Raw genomic sequence first — 23,025 nt, 5'->3', positions numbered from 1 at the left:
GCTTGACTTATTTCACTTAGCATTATCTCCTCCAGTGCCGTCCATGTTGCAGCAAATGTTGAGAACTCTTTCTTTCTGATGGCTGAGTAATATTCCATTGTATATATGGACCACATCTTAATCCAGTCATCTGTTGAAGGGCATCTCGGTTCCTTCCACGATTTAGCTATTGTGGACAATGCTGCTATGAACATTGGGGTGCATATGGCCCTTCTCTTCACTACGCCTGTATCTTTGGGGTAAATAACCAGTAGTGCAATGGCTGGGTCATAGGGTAGCTCAATTTTTAACTTTTTAAGGGACCTCCACACTGTTTTCCAAAGTGGCTGTACCAACTTGCATTCGCATCAACAGTGTAAGAGGGATCCCCTTTCTCCACATCCTCTCCAACATTTGTTGTTCCCTGCCTTGTCAATTTTTGCCTTTCTAACTGGTGTAAGGTGGTATCTCAATGTGGTTTTGATTTGAATTTCCCTGATGGCTAATGATTTTGAACATTTTTTCATGTGTCTGTTAGCCATTTGTATGTCTTCACTGGAAAAGTGTCTGTTCATATCTTCTGCTCATTTTTTGATTTGATTATTTGTTTCCGGTGTATTGAGTTTGAGAAGTTCTTTGTAGATCTTGGATACTAATCTTTTATCTGTAGTGTCATTTGCATTTTATCCCGTACTGTTTCAGAGGTGGAAATCTTGGAGTAGTGTTTTGTATGGTACAGCCCTGCAGACCACCTAACCCCCACACCACTGCCCCTGTACCCTCGCCTGCCACAGTCAGGAGGCTGGCCTGGGGGCAGAGATGGTGACACCAGGGCTGGCCCCTTCCACTTTCTCCGCTCCAAGTCTGCGGGCCCGGAAAGTGAAAATGAAAACAGAAGCTACCCTGATTGCCTTCTACGTGGCTGACGACCCGCACTGGTCACTTAGGCTGTGCGAGAGGATGGGAAGCGCCTTGAATGCTTTCTCCTCTGGGTAGAGGTGTGGGGGAGGGGGGTGGGAGGGGGTCCTTTCTTACTGCGCGGACTGGTGCAGCCTGACCGCCCATTTTGGGGAGGTATGATGACCCCCGCTCCCTTCTGCCTCGCTGGTTCCCGGCCCAAAGCGTATCCACCGCAACGAGGTTCCTTCCGCCCTTGAAGCCACGCCTCCTGGGAGCCCAAGCCAGCGCGGGGCGGAGCTTCGGCCGCGGAACATCCTTTTCTTCCTCCTCCGCGTTGCGGGGAGTCACCGGATCCCGAAGGCCTGGGTGGGACTGGGACCCGGAGAACCCAGGGTATTTTCTCATTAGGGCCCCGTCTCGGCCTGGTCATCCGGAGGCGGCGGGTTGATTCTGTTTCTACCGGGAGCATCTCTGCATTGAGAACCTGTCAGGTAGGGTGGATCCTGAAGAACCGTTAAGGCACTTCTTCCTGCCAGCCCCACCCAAGTGGAAGTGAGAAGGGGAATAGGTAAACAGATTGTTGAAAGGAGAATGCCTCTGAATTGCGAAGTGCCTAGCCGAAGAAAAATCAGGGAGCAAGGACATGACAGTACTAAAATTTTTTGAGGTGAGTTCAGTTAAAAAATACAAATGGCTAGAATCACCATCAAATAATGCTAATTTCAAACTGCCTTTTAATTAATCACAGCTAACAGGATGCCTGTTAATTACAGCTGACACCAGTCTTAATACTTGCAGACCAAGTTCAGATCGAATTATTTAGAGAAATGCAGGTAGGAAGCAGGAAAATGGGGTATTGATGTTTTCAGAGTTCCTTTCAGGTATCTGAAAAATAGTGGGGGGAAAACTTCCAACAAATGTATATCCCAGGCATAATCAAGAACAACATAAAGCCACTGTCATCTGTGTTTCTCCATGTCTGACATCAGATTGTATTCACAAGTTATTCATTGGCTGGAGTAAGCCCTTGCAATCAAAATGAAGCCAAATGATTTAGCACATACAGTTGTTTGCCTATGTTCTCAGATGCTGAATAACATTGCCTAACACACTTGTAGGGAGTTTAAAGGAAAGAAAAACACCTCCCTGCTTCAAGTGCTTAGAATTGTACTTGAACAATTATAGAAACTATCCTTTAGCTTCTGTGAACTTTTGCCTAAGGAAATGTGTAGTTGTGAGACTTACTTCATAACTAACTTTTCCTTGTGAAACTTTGTCCTTTAGATTCATCAGTTGTTGGTGGCAGAGTGAAAGGTACACACAACCATATATGCCTGTCAGGGCTAACAAGGACACACTGAAAATTCTGAGGGTTGTGGGCAACTGAAATATAAGATCATGCTGTTTTTCCAGTGTTGCTTCTGCATCTGACATAAAGAATAAATAAATATGGCAGTCCCAGACAATTCAGGAGCTGCAGGCTTCATATAGACATGGCCAAGTCCAAGAACTACACCACACACAAGTCATGAAAATGGTGCAGAAACAGCATTCAAAAAAAAAAAAAAAAACCTGGTCACAAAGATCAGAATCTCTTAAGGGGATAGACCCTAAGATCCTGAGGAGCATGCGCTTTGCCAGGAAGCGTAACAAGGAGGGCCTGAAGAAGGTGCAGGACAACTCCAAGGCCATGAGTGCACATGCTGAGGCTATCAAGGCCCTAGTAAAGCCCAAGGAGATCAAACCCAAGATCCTAAATGGTGGCAGCTGCAAGCTCAGTCAACTTGCCTGCATTGCTCACCCCAAGCTCAGGAAACAGGCTGGTGCCATATTGCCAAGGGTCTCAGTCTCTGCAGGCCAAAGGCCAAGGCTCAAACCAAGGCCCAGGCTATGCCTGTGGCTCAGGCTCCCAAAGGTGCTCCCAAGCCCCCATGAAGGCTCTAATGTAGAGGCTTCTGCCTGCCAATGTGAGGATACAAGTTCTGGTGTGACACCCTCCTCCTTGGGCTTCTGGTTGCATGGGGCTGGTATCCTCCTGTGCTCTTTGCACGAATAAACATGAGGCAGGATCTGTCAAAAGGAAAAATAACAGAACAAATGAATATGGTGAACAGTCAGAAGTGAGGAAGAAATGATGAGTTCATAGATTTCTATTTGAAAGCCTCCAGGTAGAAAATTAGAAATATGAAGTTTATTTTTTATCTCACCTAGTAATGAAAGGTGAATTGAGAATAGGCTATATTCTGGACACTTACTGTTCATTATTTCACTATACCTTTACAATTCTGTGAGATCATCATCCTCATTTTACAGGTAGAAGAATCTTTGAGAAGTTAAGGTAACTTGCCCAAGATCACACGGATAGTAAGTGACCAGTTTAAGATTGAACTCAGGTCACCCATTTCTCCAAATTAGAAACCATGCAGAGGGGCTCCTGGGTGGCTCAGTCGGTTGTCCGCCTGCCTTCTGCTCAGGTCATGATCCTAGGGTCCGGGGATGAAGCCCCACGTCAGGCTCCCTGCTCAGTGCAGAATCTGCTTCTCCCTCTCCCTCTGACCCTCCCCCCTGCTTGTGCTCTCACTCTCCCTCACTCTCAAATGAATAAATAAAAAATCTTAAAAACACGCAGAATGTGGGTGTATCATTTATCTAAGTGCATCACAATGTACAGTTTAAGTGGATACATTTTATCTAAATTATACCCTAGTAAAGGTAATTTAAAAAAATCATGCAAGTGTCACCTGGGTGGCTCAGTCTGTTAAACATCTGCCTTCCCCTTAGGTCATAATCTCCAGGTCCTGGGATGGAGCCTCACGTTGGGCTCCCTCCTCAGCAGGGAGTCTGCCTCTCCTTCTCCCTCTACCCCTACCCCGCTTCTTGTTCTCCCCCCACCCCCGTGCTCCCTCTCTCTCAAATAAATAAATAAATAAATTCTTTTTTAAAAAATCATGGAGGATGAATGTGATGTGGTAAAGAAACATTATGGGGGCACTTGGGTGGCTCAGTTGGTTAGGTATCTGACTCTTGTTTTCTGCTCAGGTCATGATTCAGGGTCATGGGATCAGTACCTGCATCAGGCTCTTTGCTCAGCAGAGTCTGCTTGTCCCTCTCCCTCTGCTCCGTCCCCTGAGCTCTCTATCTCTCAAATAAATAAATAAAATCTTTTTTTAAAAACCAACATTATGATGATTTCATCCATGACAGTTTCAGAGGAAAAAGAGATGGAGGTGAGATATATATATATAATTAACATAGACACTGAAAGATTGGTGACACCAAAGTTAAGGATTGTTCATTTGGATGATCTTCCTAAACTTAAATACAGATGTATAGAAATAACAACCAGGATGCTACTATGGCTAAGGGGCACACAAGTTTGTTGTGGAAATCAACCAAGCAAACTTTTCAACAAAACTGGAAAAGATATCTGAAGTATGTGGTATCAAATCTGTATAACGAAAGTATGTTCCAAGTATAGGACATTAAAAAGTTAGGTACTTTTGGGGACAGCTGGGCAGCACAGTCAGTTAAGCATCCAACTCCTGGTTTTGGCTCAGGTCATTTTTTTTTAAGATTTTATTTATTTATTTGACAGAGAGCTAGAGAGGGAGCACAAGCATGGGGAGTGGGAGAGGGAGAAGCAGGATCCCTGCTGAGCAGGGAGCCCGATTCAGGGCTCAATCTCAGGACCCTGGGATCATGACCTGAGCTGAAAGCAGACGCTTAGCAACTGAGCCACCCAGGCATCCCCAAAGTGATTTAAATATTGTATTAGAAATAATGTTTAGGGGCACTTGGGTGGCTCAGTCTGTTGGGCATCCAACTCGATTTGGGCTCAGGTTGTGATCTCGGGTCCTGAGATAAAGCCCCGCCTCTGGTTGAAGGGGGAGTCTGCTTGAGATTCTCTCTCTTTCCCTTTCCCTCTACTCCCCTCCCCCACTAAAATAAATAAATAAATCTTTTTTTTAAAAGGTGAGATACTTTTGCTGGTGGCATGCATTAAAGTCACATTTTCTGTGTATAATAAAGTACTGTACTAAGCATTGTGATTATAAGCTGTGTCTCAGAATTTACACATTTTTATTTTCAATTAAAACTTATTTGACTCTAAAAATAAATAAATCTTTTTTAAAAGCTTATTTGAACAGTTGTCAAAACAAGCAAGGCACACAATTGCATTTGTGTTTAAAGTCTATGGCTGTTTAAAGAAAATATATTTACTCCTTTTTCAATGTATGATGCTCCATTTTGAAGTTTCACCAGTTTCAGAAACATTTTGAATTTAAAGCTTTAATTACAATTTACAAATCAAGATTTTGTGAATTGGGTATTCTGAACAATTATGGTTACTTATGCACATGTAGAAACAGGGCACAAAATAGCTCAGTTCCTTCCAAAAGTAATAAAACTGGCTTTCTTAGGATGCTTAAACTGATAGTGGCTGTCCCCACCCAATACAGATATATATGTATTGGTCAATTTAACAGCCCCAGTAATGACAAACTCCATAAGGCCTCAGAATAGGATATGACCAATGAGATTTCACTGTTAGGAATTCTGCACAACTTTAAGTTTTCCAAGAGATATTCTCTTCAGTGGCTATTGTGAAGACAGTGACATATCTTGAGTGAAAAAGAAAACGATGCCGAGAGAAAGCATGAGACTTAGGGCAATTTGATTAGGATGCATGTTTAGCACCCTTTGTGAAATGCAGGAGGAAAGTGACCCAGCGCTGCCATCAGAAGAGTTCTTTGCAAGTTTGAGCATAACAATAGAAAATCACCATTCTTGTTAATTAGATATAACCAGGAGGGATGGTTGGGGAACAGCACAGAGCCTGAGATGAGACCTCTGGGTGGAGAACCTAGCCTTCCTGATGGTAGTTACTGTCTTTGCTATTTTACTTCTTTAACATTTGTTTAATATTAGTGCAGTTTAATTGGCAATGAAAGCAGCTGTGTCTTCTCAGATATGCATAAGCCTATAATTGATAAACTACTAAAAATGTTTCTACTCCAACTAATTCCTAGTATGGTTTTCTTAATTTATTCATAGAATTTATGATTAATTCCAGAAATGTACAGTTTACTAGAACCATTCTGAATAGGTGGCAGCAACTTTAATACATGGATGTGTTATCCACTATAAATGTACATTTTTCCCCTGTCCAGCAGCATATCACCTTGAATTCCTATATCTGTATGATAAAAATTGAAATACAATTTCAAACCTATACTTCGAATTCTTAAGATACTTTTTGGCAAGGTATATTAAGAATCTTTAAAAAGCTCATAACCTTTGATCCAATAACTACCCTCCTAGAAATCTATGCAAAGAAGATAGAAATTAAAACAAAGATTTAGATATAAAACATGTTCACTGCATTTATAATGCCAAAGATTGGAAAATCTAATCTAAACAATAGTAAAATCTTTAAATAAATTGATATATCAATTTATGCTTATCTTAAAATATGGTCATTTAAAATTTACAGAAATTTTAAAATGTGTTTCAAATTCATGTGATCTTATAGAGTATCATTCCAAGTCTATAAAATACATGTATATGCATAGAAAAAGGACATGTATATGCATAGAAAAAGATAAGAATGTTGTCTGTAGTTATTGCTGAATAGTAAGATTATGGGTCATTTAAATTTTCTTTATCATTTAATTTTTTCATATTCTTTATAATGAACATTATTTTTTATATTCAAAAAAATAATAAATGCTACTTTTTTTCAAAGATGTTCTTTATTTATTAGAGAGAGAGAGAGCAACCATGAGCAGGGAGAGGGGCAGAGGCAGGGGGAGAAGCAGGCTCCCCGCTGAACAGGGAGCCAGAAGCAGGACTCGATTCCAGGACCCTGGGATCATGACCTGAGCCAAAGGCAGATGCTTAACAGACTGAGTCGCCAGGTGCCCTATAAATGCTACTTTTTAAAAAGAAAATGGTTAAAGGGTTTAATAAACACTCTTGATTAATAACTAATAGAATGAGATATTAGTACTTATGCATGGTAAATAGCCCAGAAATAACCCCAAACAACTTTAGAAATCAGCAGTCTCACTCTACCTTCTCCTTTCTTTCATTCTTATCCTCATCTAGTTGTTAAAAATGTTTCCTATAGAGGGGTGCCTGGGTGGCTTAGTCAGTTTAGCATTTGACTCTTGATTTCAGCTCAGGTCATGATCTCAGAGTCATAAGATCAGCCCCTAGCTTGCGCTGGGTGTGAAGCCTGCTTGGAATTCTCTCTCTCTCCCTCTCCCTTTGCACTCCCAATGCATGCACGCCACACGAGCGTGCACACGCGCACACACACACACTCTCTCTCTCTCTAAAAAAAAAAAAAAAAATTGTTGCGTATGGTTGAAAGCCTATTACTACCAAAGTAGAATAGTGTAACATGAATTAAGTCCAAAAGCTTATACCTACATAAGCCTAAAGTGCTAACTTAAGAAAAGATTAATAACACAAGCCCCCAAACAAATGTTATGTATCATGACATGTTTCCTTCTTTCTAATAGCCTAAGAGCCCCAGCCCCTGTGCTAAATACTGCAGAATTGCCATAACTGAGGTTTTTTTCTACTAAAATATTCATATACATTTAAATTTAAACATGTTCTAGGAAAATGTCTGGAAGGCTACACCTTGATGTCAAGGGGTAATAAGTCTCTGGGTTTGTAGAATCATTAATATTTTCAGGACATTTTTGTCAGTATTTTCAGACTGCCCTGTAACGTGCAAACATAGCCTTATGTTAAAAAAAAAAAAAATGCTACCCAGAGCTGTCAGAATTAGTCTCTTTGAGACCTTCCTAGCTTGCAATTAGGAAAACAAATGACCAATTAGAATATGGAGTTTTGACAGACTAAATAATATGGCTTTATATTTGGTATCTGCCCAGTACTTGGGAAGAAAAAGAAATAATTCCTTTGCACTTATCTGTGAAGCAATTTAGGAAATCCTCTTGGAAAACTCAGTTGTACAACAACTATTTAAAGAGATTAAATTAATATCTCCCATTGGCAGTTATTTCAGTGGAGTTATACGTTGATGAATGATTTAAAACAAGACAGGTACTCCCATAGAAAATTAAGCAAACTCAAAATACCATGGGGAAACCAACAAGTTTCCTAGAAGAATGGCATCAAGTTAGTAACTGGTGTTTAAATAAAAACACCTGGGACATTTTTGCATGTCAGAGCTTTTAGAGATGGAACATTACCAGTGGGTTGATAACAAGGCCCATTTTACAAAGTGTATTAGCACAGAGTTCGACATAAAGTAGATATTCAGTATCATCTAATAAAAATTTATTTTGACTCAAACCTATGCAATAGAAAATGATTCTTAAGTTTAATTTACAAATTGACTTTGTTCACGTAACAAAACATATGGTTTTAAGTTTTTTCCCTAAATTTGAACATCTGGATGAAAAATTTCAATCAATTTGAGTACACACCTAACAAAATGAAACAAAGATTGAGGCAATATTATGCACTAAAAAACACTTTGAACACTGGAATCTACTGACATTAAGCTAACTAGCTTGTAACACTGGGGTTCATTTTCTACTGTAAAATAAGGTGATTAAGCAAGATCATCTCCAAAGATTTCTTCATGTTTAACAGTCTGTAATTTAAAAACAAACATAGGAAGATACTAAAAGATGAAGAGAAGGTTGATTCTAAAAGGGGGAGAGAAGATAGATTAGAGCTTGGGACCGAAGGCACAACACAGGGGTGAGTCCTCTGGGTTGTCTTTCTGCCTCCTATAACCTAGACTTGGAAGCTGGCAACTAGCACAAATTAAAGAAAAGCCCCAGGGGCGCCTAGGTGGCTCAGTCGTTAGGTGTCTGCCTTCACTCAGGTTGTGATCCCAGGGTCCTGGGATTGAGCCCCGCATCGAGCCCCACATCAGGCTTCCTGCTCAGGGGGAAGCCTGCTTTTCCCTCTCCCACTCCCCCTGCTTGTGTTCCCTCTCTTGCTGTGTCTGTCTCTGTCAAATAAATAAAATCTTTTATAAATAAGTAAGTAAGTAAGTAAAAATAAAGGAAAGCCCTAGGGGCACCTGGCTGGCTCAGTAGGTAGAGCATGTGACTCTTGATTTAGGGGTCCTCAGTTTGAGCCCCCTAACAATAAAAAAAGGGAAAACCCCCCAAAAGCCTACTCTCTTTAGCCAAAGGACCTGAAAAAGGGCAGCCTAGCAAGACAGACTTGTAAGCAAGAGCCCTACTCCAGCCAAACATGATAGAAAAAAAACTATAGCCCCGACCCCACCCACATCAGTAGAGGCCAAGTGGAGAGCTCAGATCTCTACTTTTTGCCAGGCTGTAATGAAGTGGCTTAACCCTCCCCCCTCACCACTACCATCAGTGTGGTATCAGAGGAAGCCTAGTAGAGAGTCAGGACTTTCACAACCACTGGTAGTAATGAGGCCAGAGGTCACTCACTCCCACTCCTGTGTTGTCACTGGAGTCCACATGAGGAGTATTAAGGCACTCCTACCCTTCCCTATCAGTGGAGGCCTAGTGAAGAGCTGGAACTCACATCTTCCCTATAAGTAATGAAAAGCTCCCCCACCTCAGGTGTCAACACAGGCTGAGTAGAGGCTGAGAGAGTCCAGTACCCAAATGAACTTCTACACCCCAACTGGCAATAATGAGGTGGCCAATCCCCCATCCCCCATCCTTCTACTGGAGAAATGTCAGAGAAAGCCAGCTAAAACATAAGGTTTAAATGAGATCCATATGGTTTCCTTTGAAACACAAAAGTTTTTAATCTTGAAGTCAAATTTATGTTTTTTTTCTTTTGTTGCTCATGCTTTTGGTGTCATTTCTGATAATCCTTTGCCAAATCCCAAATCATGATTTCCCCCTAGGTTTTCTTGTAAGAGTTTTATAGTTTCAGCTTCTACATTTAGGTCTTTGATCCATTTTAAGCTAATTTTTGTATATGGTATAAGATAAGATTCCAACTTCATTCTTTTGCCTGTGGCTATCTAGTTGTCTCATCATTTGTCAGAAAGAACATTCTTCCCCATTGAATAGTCTTGGCAGTCTTGTCAAAAATCAATCGACCGTAGATGTATGATTTATTTCTGGACTATCAGTTCTATTCTGTTGATCTATATGTCTCTAATTATGCCAGTACCACATTGTCTTGATTACTGCTGCTTTTTATAAGTTTTAAAATCAGGAAATGTGAGTCTTCCAACTTCCCTCTACTTTTTCAAGATTAATTAGGTTACTCTGGATCCTTTGCATTTCCATATGAACTTTATTTTATTTTTTAAAAATTTATTTTTATTTTAGAGAGAGAGTATGTGGGGATGGGCAGAGGGAGAGGGAGAGAGAGCATCCCAAGCAGACTCTGTGCTAAGCCTAGAGCCAGATGCAGGGCTCAATCCCACAACCTTCAGATCATGACCTGAGCCGAAATCAAGAGTTGGCCACTTAATTGACTGAGCCACCCAGATGGCCCTTCCATATGAATTTTAGAATCACCTTGTAAATTTCTACAAAGAATTCAGTGGGGATTCTGATAGGGATTGAGTTAAATTTGTAGGGCAATTTTTTTACTTATTTATTTTTTATAGATCAATTTCAAGAGAATTGCATCTTAACAACACTGAGTCTTCAGATTCAAGAATATAGATTTTTCCATTTCCTTAGATCTCCTTTAATTTTTTTCACCAGTGCTTTATAGTTTTCAGAGTAGAAGTTTTGACCTTCATGTGTTAAATTTCTTCCAAAGTATTTTATTCTTTATGATGCTATTGTTAATGGGACTGTTTTCTTAATTTCATTTTGAATTGTTCATTGAAATTGTATAAAACTACAATTAATTTCTGTGTATCAATCTTGTGTCCTGTAACCTTTTGAAATTCTTTTCTGTTCTGATAGTTTTTTAGTGAAGTCCTTAGGATTTTCTATGTATAAGATGATGCCATCAGTGAGTAGAGATAGTTTTGTTTCTTCCTTTCCAATCTGGATGCTTTTTATTTCTTGTATACATGTATGTATTTTAAATTTTATTTATTTATTTTCAGTAATCTCTATACCCAACGTGGGGCTCAAACTCACAATCCTGAGATCAAGAGTTGCATGCTGTTCCCACTGAGCCAGAATTAAGAATTAAGGTGCCCCGGGACACCTGGGTAGCTCAATCAGTTAAGCATCTGCCTTTGGCTCGGGTCATGGTTCTGGGGTCCTGAGATCGAGTCCTGAGTCGGGCTCCTTGCTCAGTGGGGAGTCTGCTTCTCCCTCTGCCTGCCACTCCCCCTGCTTGTGCTCACTTGTGCTCGCTCTCTCTCTTCGATGAATAAATAAATAAAGTCTTTTAAAAAAATAATTAAGGTGCCTCAATTTAGTTATTTCTTTAATTGACTAATTGCCCTGGACAGAATCTCTAGTACAATGTTGAATCGAAGTGGTCAGAGTGGAAACTCTTGTCTCATTCCTGATCATAGAGGGAAACTATCCAGTCTTTCACCCTTAAATACGATATTAGCTGTGGGTTTTTTGTAGATGCCCTTTATCAAGGTAAGAAAGTTCTATTCCTACTTTGCTGAGTGTTTTTTTTAATCATGAAGGAGTGTTAGATTGTGTCAAATGCTTTTTCCAAGTCTGTTGAGATTGCCTTTAGTCTTCTTAGGCTGCCATAACAAATTACCATAGATTGAGTGGCATTAACAATAGAAATTTATTTTGTTTTAGATCTAGAGGCAGGGAGTCTGAGGTCAGGGTGTCAGCAAGATAGGTTCTGGCGAGAGCTCTCTTCCTGGCTTGCCGTCTTACTGTATCCTCACATAGGGGAAAAAGAGACCAAATTCTCTGGTGTCTTTTCTTGTGAGGGCACTAATGCCATCATGAAGGCCCCACTCTCATGACCTCATCTAAACCAAATTACCTCCTAAAGGCCCCATATCCAAATACCATCACATTGGGGGTTAGGAATTCAACATGTGAATTTGGGCGGTGGGGCGGGCGGGGGGAACTCAATTCATTTCATAGCAGAGATGATTATGTGATTTTTGTTTTTTATTCTATTGAAATGGTATATTAGTTAATTTTCAGATCTTGAATCAACATTAAATTCCTGGGATAAATCCCATTTGGTCATAGTGTATAATTCTTCCTATATGTTGCTGAATTTGGTTTGCTAGTATTTTGTCGAGGATTTTTTAGAGACTTTATTTATTTCTTTGGGGCGCCTGGGTGGCTCAGTCATTAAGCATCTTCCTTCGGCTCAGGTCATGATCCCAGGGTCCTGGGGTCGAGCCCTGCATTGGGTTCCCTGCTCAATGGGAAGCCTGCTTCTCCCTCTCCCACTACCCCTGCTTGTGTTCCCTCTCTTGCTGTGTCTCTCTCTGTCAAATAAATAAAATCTTAAAAAAAAAAAAGATTTTATTTATTTCTTTGAGAGAGAGAGTGAGAGAGCACAATCAGGGGGAGCGGTAGAGGGAGAAGCAGACTCCTTGCTGAGCAAGGAGCCCAATGTGGGGCTTGATCCACATGACCTGAGCTGAAGGCAGACACTTAACCAACACTTAACCTTTGTTGAGGATTCTTGCATCTAGATTCATATGAGATATTGGTCTGTAATTTTCTTTTCTTGTGATATCTTTGGTTTTCATATCAGGGTAAAACTGGCCTCATAAAGTGAGTTGTGAAGTGCTCCCTCCTCTTCTATTTTTTGAAAGACTTAGTGAAGAATTAGTATTAATTGTTCTTTAAATGTTTGGTAGGATTCAATGGTGAAGCCATTTGCTCCCAGCTTTTCTTTGTATTTTTTTTTCCAGTATAATTAATATACTCTGTTATTTTAGTTTCAGGTATACAATTAGTGATTCAAAAATTCTATACATTACTCAGTGCTCATCACAGTAAGTGTACTGTTACTCCCCTTCACCTATTTCACCTATCCTCCCACCTATCTCCCTTCTGGTACACCAGTTTGTCCTCTATATTTAATAGTCTGTTTTTTTGTTTGTCTCTTTTTACTTCTTTGTTTCTTTTCTTAAATTCCACATACAAGTGAAATTATATGGTATTTGTCTTTCTCTGGCTGACTTATTTCACTTAGCATTATACACTCTGGATCCATCCATGTTGTTGCAAATGGCAAGATGTCATTTTTTTTATAGCTGTGTAATATTCCATTGTATATGTATATCTATACCACATCTTCTTTATCCATTCATCTACTGATGGACACTTGGGTTGCTTCCATAATTTGCCTATTGTAAATAATGCTACAATAAACATAGGGTGCATATATCCTTTCAAATTAGTGTTTTTGTTTTCTTTGGGTAAATACCTAGCAGTGGAATTACTGGATCATATGGCATTTCTATTTTTTGAGGAACCTCCATACCATTTTCCATAGTGGCTACACCAGTTTGCATTCTCACCAGCAAAGCATGAGAGTTCCTTATTCTCTACATCCTCACCAACACTTGTTTCTTGTGTTTTTTTATTTTAGCCATTCTAACAGGTGAGAGGTGATATCTCATTGTGGTTTTGATTTGCATTTCCCTGATGACGAGTGATGCTGGGCGTCTTTTCATGGTTCTATCACTCATCTGTATGTCTTCTTTGAAGAAATGTCTGTTCAAGTCTTCTGCCCATTTTCTAATTATGTTTTTTTGGTAACGAGTTGTATAAGTTTTTCGTTTTTGTTTTTTACAGATCTATACCTTTATTTATTTACTTTTCACTAAGTTTAAATCCTTGAGGGGTACAGGATCATGCAGATTCTGTGGCCAATGGCTTTAGCAGGAAGGGTGCTTCAGAATTTGGCATGAACCATGCTACTGTTTCCATGAGCATGAGTTGCTTCTCCCCACATTACTCTGGTTTTGTTTGGTTTGCCACCAGGAGTCACTGTGTTGTTCTTTGCTTTGTTCACATAAGCACATCTCTTGCCTAGATAGAATTTGATTTCATCTTGAGCATAAACACTGATGTTAAGAAGATCTGTGTGCTCCCTCTGGTTCCGGAGACCCCACTTATAGCCAGCAAAAATGGCCTTGGACCACAGCCTTCCAGACATTATTTGGCATTTTAGGAGTCCTTTTCCCAGCAGGCCTCCCACAGGCTCCAAGATGGCCTAAAGATAAATTAAGTTCTTTATTTATTTTGGATACTAACCCCTTATAGGATATATCATTTGCAAATATCTTCTCCCATTCAGTAGGTTGTTTTTTAGTTTTGTTGATTGTTCTCTTTACTGTGCAGAAGCTTTTTATTTTTATGTAGTCCCAATAGTTTATTGTTGCTTTTATTTCCCTTGTCTCAGGAGACATATTTAGAAAAATGTTACTATGACCATAATATCTAATATCTAATATCTCTGATTAACATTTTGTTGAAAATTTTTGCATCTATGTTAATCAGAGATATTAGCCACTTTTTTTGTAATGTCTTTATCTGATTTTGGCATTAGGGTAATGCTGGCCTTGTAGAATATATTTGGAAACTTTGCTTCCTTTTATATTTTTTGGAATAGTTTGAGAAGAATAGGTATTAACTTTCCTTTAAATGTTTGGTAGAATTCACCTGTGAAGCCATTGGTCCTGGACTTTTGTTTGTTGGGGTTTTTTTGATTATTAATTCAATTTCATCACTAGTAATCAGTCTGTTCAAATTTTCTATTTCTTCCTGATTCAGTTTTAGGAAATTATATGTTTCTAGGAATTCATCCAATTTCTTTTAGGTTGCCCAATTTGTTGGCATATAATTTTTCTAATATTCTCTTAGAATACTTTTTATTTCTGTGGTATCAGTTGTGATTTCTCCTCCTTTCTTCCCACCTTTCTTCTAACCTCATTTTCTACTAGGCATCCCTGTACATTGTGTTGCATACTGGCTTTCATGATATTTTTTACTCACCAACCTCATTCATCTCTTAGAGCATTTGTGTTTTCTGTTCCCTCTGTCCAGAACACCCTTCCTCTAGATATCTGCAAAGTTTCCTCTTGCTTTCAGGTCTCCGATAGAATATGATAGTTCTGATAGAATGTGATGACTACCCTATCAACCTAGTCACTCTCTAACTCCTGACTTTCTACATAGCACTTACCAACAACATTACATATCTGTTTGTTTATCATCTGCCTCCTTTTCTAGATTATAAGCTCCATGAGGGCAAGGATTTTGTTCACTAACAAATCCCCAGAGCCTATGTCAGTATCTGGAACAGAGAAGATGCTCAATAAATATTTGGTAAATGAATGAATTAAGATAATAGGGGAAATGGAATGCTAGAATTTACATAGTGGCTGCCAAGCAGAAAGATAGAAGTGAAAAGAACATGAAGGAAAAATCATACCAATCAATATGCATTGAATACACTCAAAGTGAGCAGACTGCTGCCTGAGTAATAAAGGTCTTGTTCCTGCCCTCAAGTTCAGGAGTTGGCAAGGTAACAGCCTGATAATATCTATAACAGAAGTAAGACAATGTACAGAAGTAATATAATTTTGTGAGACAGTAGAAGTATCTGTGTTCATATTTTTAGTAAATCTTTCTATGGAATTAGAAATGGAGAGGTATGAGGAGAAAGCTTATATTTGGGTTATATAATATGTAAGACAATTTTGTATGATCGTTATATCTATGGCTTGACATAAACTTTGGTCACATTTTCTGAATAGTTTTGATTCCTTAGTAAAGATTGTGAAAGCAAGTTTGGCCTGATTTAGCTAAAGTGACACCAACTTCCTAAGGCAGCAGTAAGCCATCTACTTCATACCAGCTTCAAACCTACTTTTAGACTAATTTCTAGGCAGGTAGATGGTATCAAGGCCCTCTTGTGGGTGATTCTTGGATTTAGTATATTTATGACTGCTTCTGATACCACATTCCAGCTCAGAACTACTGGAATACTTCACAGCCTTAATATTCAATGTCCGGTCAAGCAACAAATATCATGGAACCTGGGCCTGGAAGATCTAGAGCCAGAATCTAGCCCAGTTTAGGAGTATAATTCACCCAGATGGTTTATCAGCAGCTCTGTTCAGAAAGGAGAATAATTTGACCCTGCCCTTATGTTATTTAATTCTCCTAACCTTCAGTAGTGCAGGAATGATAAGGTAAAGAATAAACTTCTCCATGAGGCTTGATTGTACCTATGGCACCTATGTTTGGTAGAAATCAGTAGTGAAATCATCTGGGCCTGGGCTTTTCTTTGTGGGTAGTTCTTTATTACTAATTTGATCTATTCACTTGTTGTAGATCTATTCAAATTGTCTATTTCTTCTTGAGTTAGTTGTGGTAGTACGTGTCTTTCTAGGAATTTGTGCATTTTATCTAAGTTATCTAATTTTTTGGCATACAATTGTATGCCATAATATCCCTCTTCATAGTATTCCTCTTTATCACTTACAGCTAAACCAAACTAAATATTCCTCAAAATGGCCCATGCTTTCCTGCCTTTTCATTTTTGCACTTGGAATGCCCTCAACTTAATCTCTACCTATTAAAATGTATTGGGTATCTACTGGGACCAAAACATTCTTCAGAGTTCTCTAGGGAATGCATGAACAATAGATATGATAAGGTCTTGGCTTTGGAATAGATAGCTGTCAACAATGTCAAGTGCTGCAGAGAGGTCAAAGAGACCAAGAAATGGCACTTAAATTTAACAATCTTGAAGTCAGTGTCAGCTTTGAAAAGAACAATTCCAGGACAACATGGAAGCAGATAAGAAGAAAATAATGAGTAAGTAAAACAATACTTTCTTGAGCTCCAAGAAAGGAGGGATTTTTGTCCCTTTTGTTTACTTTGTTCCCCATCATGTAGACCATGTCTGGTATATTGAAAGCTCTCCATAAATATTAGTTAAATAAATTAATTAATTAATGCTTTGGTAAGTAGTGGTTAAAAAAAAAAGTAGAGGCAATGGGAGTAATAAAGGAGAGACTAGAATAATGGTGTAGTTGAAGAAAGGCGCAAGTTGAACATGTTTTTACGGGGAGGAAATCAAAGATGTAAAAAAAAAAAAAAAAAAGATGGTTAAAGAGTTCGGGTGCCTGCCTGGCTCAGTCAGGAGAACATGGAGCTCTTGATCTTGGGGTCATGTGTTCAAGCCCCATGTTGGTTGGGAGTAGAGATTACTTAAAAAAAAAAAAAGATGTAAAATAGGGAAAACTGATGCAACATTATCATTAAAGCAATAGAAAATGAGAACAAGGTCACAAATAGTAGAATAGGAAGAGGCAAGTCCCACTTAATGTATAAACAGACTCATTTGCAACTCTGCAAAAAAAAATTATTCCTCATTATGGGTTCCCTATTCCCATGAACTGTATGAAAATCCACTCAAGCACCCAAGCTAGAAACTCCAGTTTTCTTAAACACCTCCTTCTGTTTTGTCTTCTTGCCAGTTTAAAGGAAAAGAAAGTTATCTCAGTTCCTCTTTGGTAATGCTCCATTTCCACTCCCATTTTGATCCCCACTGGCCCTACCCTAGGTAAGCTATTCAATATTTTCTTGACTGGAATATTGATGAAGGATAGTTGGAAGGCAGGCAGGACAGGGACAGGGGGCCCCCACCCTAAGAGGAAACCACCCTTAAAAGGATTTTACACCACCCTGGAGGGAGCCCTCCCCCCTTTCCCATGCAGTGGATAGGTGACAAAAACCTGATTGCATGACAGGTGCAGGAGGGTTAATCAGATTAAAACAGCCAGCTAACAAGGCCATAAAAACCCCTAGACTTAGAAACTCTGGTGGCAAACTTCTCGGGTCCCCTCCCTCTTTGGAAACTTTGTACTCTGATCTTTACTATCACTCAATAAACCTTGCTTTGCTGCCCACCACTCTGTCTGGTCTACCTCTTCATTCTTCAAACTGGTGTGACCAAGAACCACAGGCACCACCAACAGAGGAAAAAATCCTGTAACAGTGTTTTAATGACTTTCTGACTACACTCTGAATTCAGTAGCTTTCAGCTCTCAGTCCTTTCTTTATACTGCCATCAGAACTATGGTCTTAAAACACAGATATGATCATACCATTTTCCTCTTCAAAAGAGCCTTAATAAACCATTTCTATCTTTTATATTTCTTCATTTATTGAAGTGCCTTACACATGCTAGGTGCTCGGGATACATTAGTGAGTTATAATAAGGGGGGCATTTCAAATTAGGGGGAAAGTAATGGTCACAACAAATGAAAAGACACTTAAGAACGAAATGTTATTTTTCTCCTATGAGATTCGCAAAGATGAAAAAGAATGAAAACACTCAGTGTTGGCAAATATGTAGGAAAACAAGCAACCTTATCCACTATTGATGAACATTACTAGATACCAACTTTTCAGAGGGCAATTTAGCAATACTTGTTAGGGCAAATTGGTGTCATCAAAATTTTAGCAGTAGTTATCTTCAGGGTTGTGGAATTATGAAAAACTAACTTTCTACTTCTCACAGTATTTTTCACTACTTCTTATTGTATTTAAGTGTTTATAATGTCTATATTTTTCAATTTGAAAAAAAATGAAGACGCAAAAATGAAAAAATTACCTTTCTTTGACAGATTCACACTTTTTAGGTCAACATTCAAGGCTGTTTAAAATGAGTCCCTAACCTAATTCCAGCCCCACCTTCCACCATTCCCATTTTTTACCCAGGACTGTTGAGGTAGTGCTTTTCAGTCTTCTGTTCCTCTAACTAGAATGCCTTCCTCCTCTCCTTTATTAATCAAAACAGTACTCATCTTCCCAGAACAACTTAGGAGTCACTTCCCTTTTCTGTGAAGCTTGTCCTCCCATCTGGTTTAAATTGCTCCTCCTTGGTGCTGAAGGGGTAGTTTGTTTACACCTCTAACAGAGCCCAGCTTGGCTTGCATTGTTGTTACTCATGTCGATGTCTCCCTTGCCATCTTTTATTCTCCACTTTATTTGCCTTTTCTGTGAAATAAATGTGATATTTCAAAATATTACTCAGATTCTTGTAAGTTCCATACATAAATCCACACTTAAATTATACAGTTTTTAGAGATGCATAGCTCAGCCATGTGGGCAATTTCCTTCAAGTCACAAAATGCTACTTACTTTGTATTAATTTGTATTTGAAGAGAGTGCAGGAATTAATTAAACATGTCTATAGATGCCTGGTGTTTATTCTCTGACAATGAGCCGGAATTATTACCTCACTTTAAGCCTTTCTCTGGTGATCTGTTTACAGAGAGTTGTGCTAAATAGCTGAATTGTTGTCATGACCCTTTGCCTAGATCTTTTCAAAACAGTCATTAGACTTGAGTTTTACATAACAAACACACACACACACACACACACACACACACGCACAAGCACGATCTCATAACGGAGAGACAAACTAAAAACAATTCTTAGAATTTTAAGCTTGCGCTGTGTTAAGATTGGATTTATAGTAATGGGCATAGCCCATAATTTTGTAACTCAACAGTAATTAATCTGACCACTTATAAGTGCTGAAGTGTCTGTGGTTGCCGAACTGTGATAACGTGTAAAATTAACTAATTACCTTACATGAACTTGATCAATAGGGCTCCTTTCAATAAATCAAAGAATTAACTACTTTTTGCTGCTCTGGTGACTACACAGTTTCAGGTCCCCAAGTGGGAGTAGCTCTTAAAGCAAAAGTGGCAGCCCCATTATCATTTGTAAATTTCCACTAACAAGCCCGCCTGGCAGTGTATGCTGGCTGCACAGCCTGTGACCTTTCTAACAGCATAGTATTCGTCATTGTTTTGTTTATGAGCATCTATATATGCCGTGGAAGTTCTGGGGAGAGAGTTTCAAAAAAAGAAAACCGAAACTAAGAAGGAAATCAAAAGCAAAAAGCCAGAAACTACTTCTTTAGCCCTTTATGATCTCCGGACTTCAGGGACCTTGAAAGATTGATTTCTTCTCACTCAAGTTTCTTATAAAATTAGCTTTGGCTCATACATTTGTAACATAGTAGTTAATTTTACAAGATAAGCAGTATAGGGGAAATGTATCTGAGGGGAAATCAAGTGCTGGAAGCTCAAGAGACACTTACAAGGTCACAGAACAAAGCTGGTAAGAAAAGTGGCCCCACTATAGACCTGCAAATAGCAAAGGGTCTGCTTCAGGTTAATTTCAGTGTATCTTTCATCACATTTCACTTTTCTTCTCAGCCAGTATTAAATATAAGTGGGCCTACTCAAACCTGTCCTGTGAGTCTTTTGAATTATTCAGTCGAAGAGCAATCATGATTTAAGTCGAGAAATTTGAACTTTGTTTTAGCATCCACTTCCCTATAATGGTCCCAGAGACTGTACTAGCCACAGCAATGAGTGTATTAGCCAGGAATTCATGTTCACAGTTACTTATGCTGTTTCAAGAAATTAAATGTACTTTCGGGTAAGCACCATTGGCTATCTGAGCTGGAAGGAATATTACAGTCTTTTAATTCAATCCTCTCCCGTTATAGAAGGGGTTTCTAAAGCTCAGAACAGCTCCTAAAGATGAAGCAGTTTGCTTAGGAGCAGAGCTGGAATTAGAATCAGGTGTCTCAGCTAATCTAGATTCCTAATCTAGAGCTCCTTATACTCACAGTGAGTAAACGCCAGAATAATTTCTCACTTATACAGTCAGAGAAAGTCTCTGTGAATTAATTAATCTTCTTATTTGGATATGTTAATCTTTTAAAATATGCAGAAGACTCATTTCAATATATGTCAGCGCTGGGAAAATACTCACAAACTGCCTTAAGAAGCATCTTAGAGGGGCGCCTGGGTGGCTTAGTCATTTAAGCATCTGCCTTCAGCTCAGGTCATGATCCCTGGGTCCTGGGATGGAGTCCCTCGACCAGCTCTCTGCTCAGCAAAGAGCCTGGTTCTCCCTCTTTTTCTGCCCCTCCCCCATCCCTCTGCTCCTGCTCTCCCTCTCAAATAAATAAAGAGGCTTTTCTTTCTTTTTCTTTTTTTTTAAGATTTTATTTATTTGAGAGAGAGAGAGAGCACAAGCAGAGGGAGCAGCAGAGGGAGGGGGAGAAGCAGACTCCCTGCTGAGCGAGGAGCCCCAAGTGGGGCTCCATCCCAGGACCCTGGGATCATGACCTGAGCTGAAGGCAGACACTTAACCAACTGAGCCACCCAGAAACCCCTTAGAGATGCCTTCTAAAATGGTTTGATGGGACTGGGCTGTAAAACTGCCCAATAATCCACAAATTATAAATTTTCAAGAGAACATTAACTGGGACTATAACATTTCTACCTGATTATCAAAATGCTGTGTTGATCAACTTCATCAGAATTCCCTTCAAGTCAGCCATATCACTGAGGTTCCTCTCTGTGGATGCGCAGTTCACAGGCAAGTTCTGAGGAGTACAGAATTCCTGTGAAACACACAAGGCCACTTATCCTTGCTTCCTCTTAATATTTTTTCCCTAAGACATGGACTTGGCATTTCCCAAGTGTGTCACTTAGAATGTTAACTTAGATTTGAAAAAATGGTTCCATGATCAAGTAAATTTAAGAAATGGAGTTAACTTAGTTTCTTTTATTATGCTAATTTGATTTAGTCATTAAAAAATATTTATTCAGGGGCCCCTGGGTGGCGCAGTCGTTAAGCGTCTGCCTTCGGCTCAGGGTGTGATCCCAGCGTCTGGGATCGAGCCCCACATCAGGCTCCTCCGCTAAGAGCCTGCTTCTTCCTCTCCCACTCCCCCTGCTTATGTTCGCTCTCTCGCTGGCTGTCTCTCTATGTCAAATTAATAAATAAAATCTTTAAAAATATATATATATAGGGGCGCCTGGGTGGCACAGCGGTTAGGTGTTTGCCTTTGGCTCAGGGCGTGATCCCGGCGTTATGGGATCGAGCCCCACATCAGGCTCCTCTGCTATGAGCCTGCTTCTTCCTCTCCCACTCCCCCTGCTTGTGTTCCCTCTCTCGCTGGCTGTCTCTATCTCTGTTGAATAAATAAATAAAATCTTTAAAAAAAAATATATATATATATATATATATTTATTCAGTGCCTACTACATGTCAGGTACTGTTTTAGGTGCTGAGGATACAGAAGTGAAGGTCATAGATAATATGAGGTAGGTAGCTTTTTGTGTGCTGAATTAATTCTTTTTTTTTTTTTAATATTTGAGAGAGAGAGAGAGGGCGGGGGAAGGGGCAGAGGGAGAGGGAATAGAGAATCTTAAGCACACTAACCGCTGATCACTGAGCCCAATGTGAGGCTCAATCCCAAGACCCTGAGATCATGACCTGAGCCAAAATCAAGAGTTGGATGCTCAACTGACTGAGCCACCCAGGCACCCTTCTGCTGAATTAATTCTTAAGTTAAATTCCCAGAAATGGGACAATGAATTGCATAATTAATAATTCGCAATAATAATAAGTGCTTTGAAAGAAAAATCCAATGTGGTATGGGAAGATATAATAGGAGAGTTTATTAGGGACTTATTACCTTGTCGAGGGTTGCTCCCAATGAGATTCTGAATCTGGCTATGGGTAAAGAGAACTTGGTATTTTGAAACCCCCTCTTGATGTTTCTGATCCCTTCCACAGCCCTCCCTTCCCTCTGTGAGAACCCTACACCACACCCTGGAGCTCCATTCCGGGCAGAGCAAAACCTCAGCACAGCCAGCTACTGTGGCCTCAGGCTCTTCTTCCCACCCCCAAATGTTCTAGATGAGCAACAAACAACAATTGGCCCTAAAAGCAGGGCCAAGTGACAGAAATTTAAGCATGAAAGAGTGACTCAAGGCTCTCACCATTAAAGACTGACATTTCCTTTTAAACTTGACATCTAAGCAAACTTTTCTTAAATGTAAAACATATTCACTTTTTTGTCAAAAACCATGAAAGTGCTCACACCCTTTGATTCAGCAATCCCATTCCTGGGAATTTCACTTGAGAATTAATTCAACAGAAAAATAAAACTACGTACACCAAGTTGGTCATTGTAATTAATGTTAAGTATAATAGTAAGGAGGGAAAAAGCAAACAATCTAAATATTCCGCAGTTGGGAAGCTATTAGATTGTGGTATATTAACTTGTGGCCATCATGTAAATGGTGGAAAAATATGAATGAAGTAATGGCAAAATTATATGCTAAGGAATGCAAACTATATAAAAATGGAGATGTAAAACACAGACGGCAAGATAAAATCGAAAAGT

General features: G+C 39.4%; 1 long non-coding RNA gene and 2 pseudogenes across 3 annotated transcripts in view; 2 read left to right on the top strand and 1 right to left on the bottom strand.

The window, feature by feature from the left end:
* LOC123785966 (uncharacterized) overlaps positions 1-23,025 on the top strand; it is a 163,431-nt gene that overhangs the window by 59,165 nt on the left and 81,241 nt on the right. The window lies entirely within an intron of this gene.
* On the top strand, positions 1,016-3,910 carry LOC148109655 (large ribosomal subunit protein eL29 pseudogene; annotated as a pseudogene).
* On the bottom strand, positions 13,609-13,947 carry LOC123785965 (large ribosomal subunit protein eL33 pseudogene; annotated as a pseudogene).

Source organism: Ursus americanus, chromosome 7 (genome assembly GCF_024610735.1).
Source record: "Ursus americanus isolate L20-20 chromosome 7, mUrsAme1.1.p, whole genome shotgun sequence".
NCBI classification, from domain to species: Eukaryota; Metazoa; Chordata; class Mammalia; order Carnivora; family Ursidae; genus Ursus; species Ursus americanus.
This window is presented reverse-complemented; position numbering and strand designations above follow the sequence as displayed.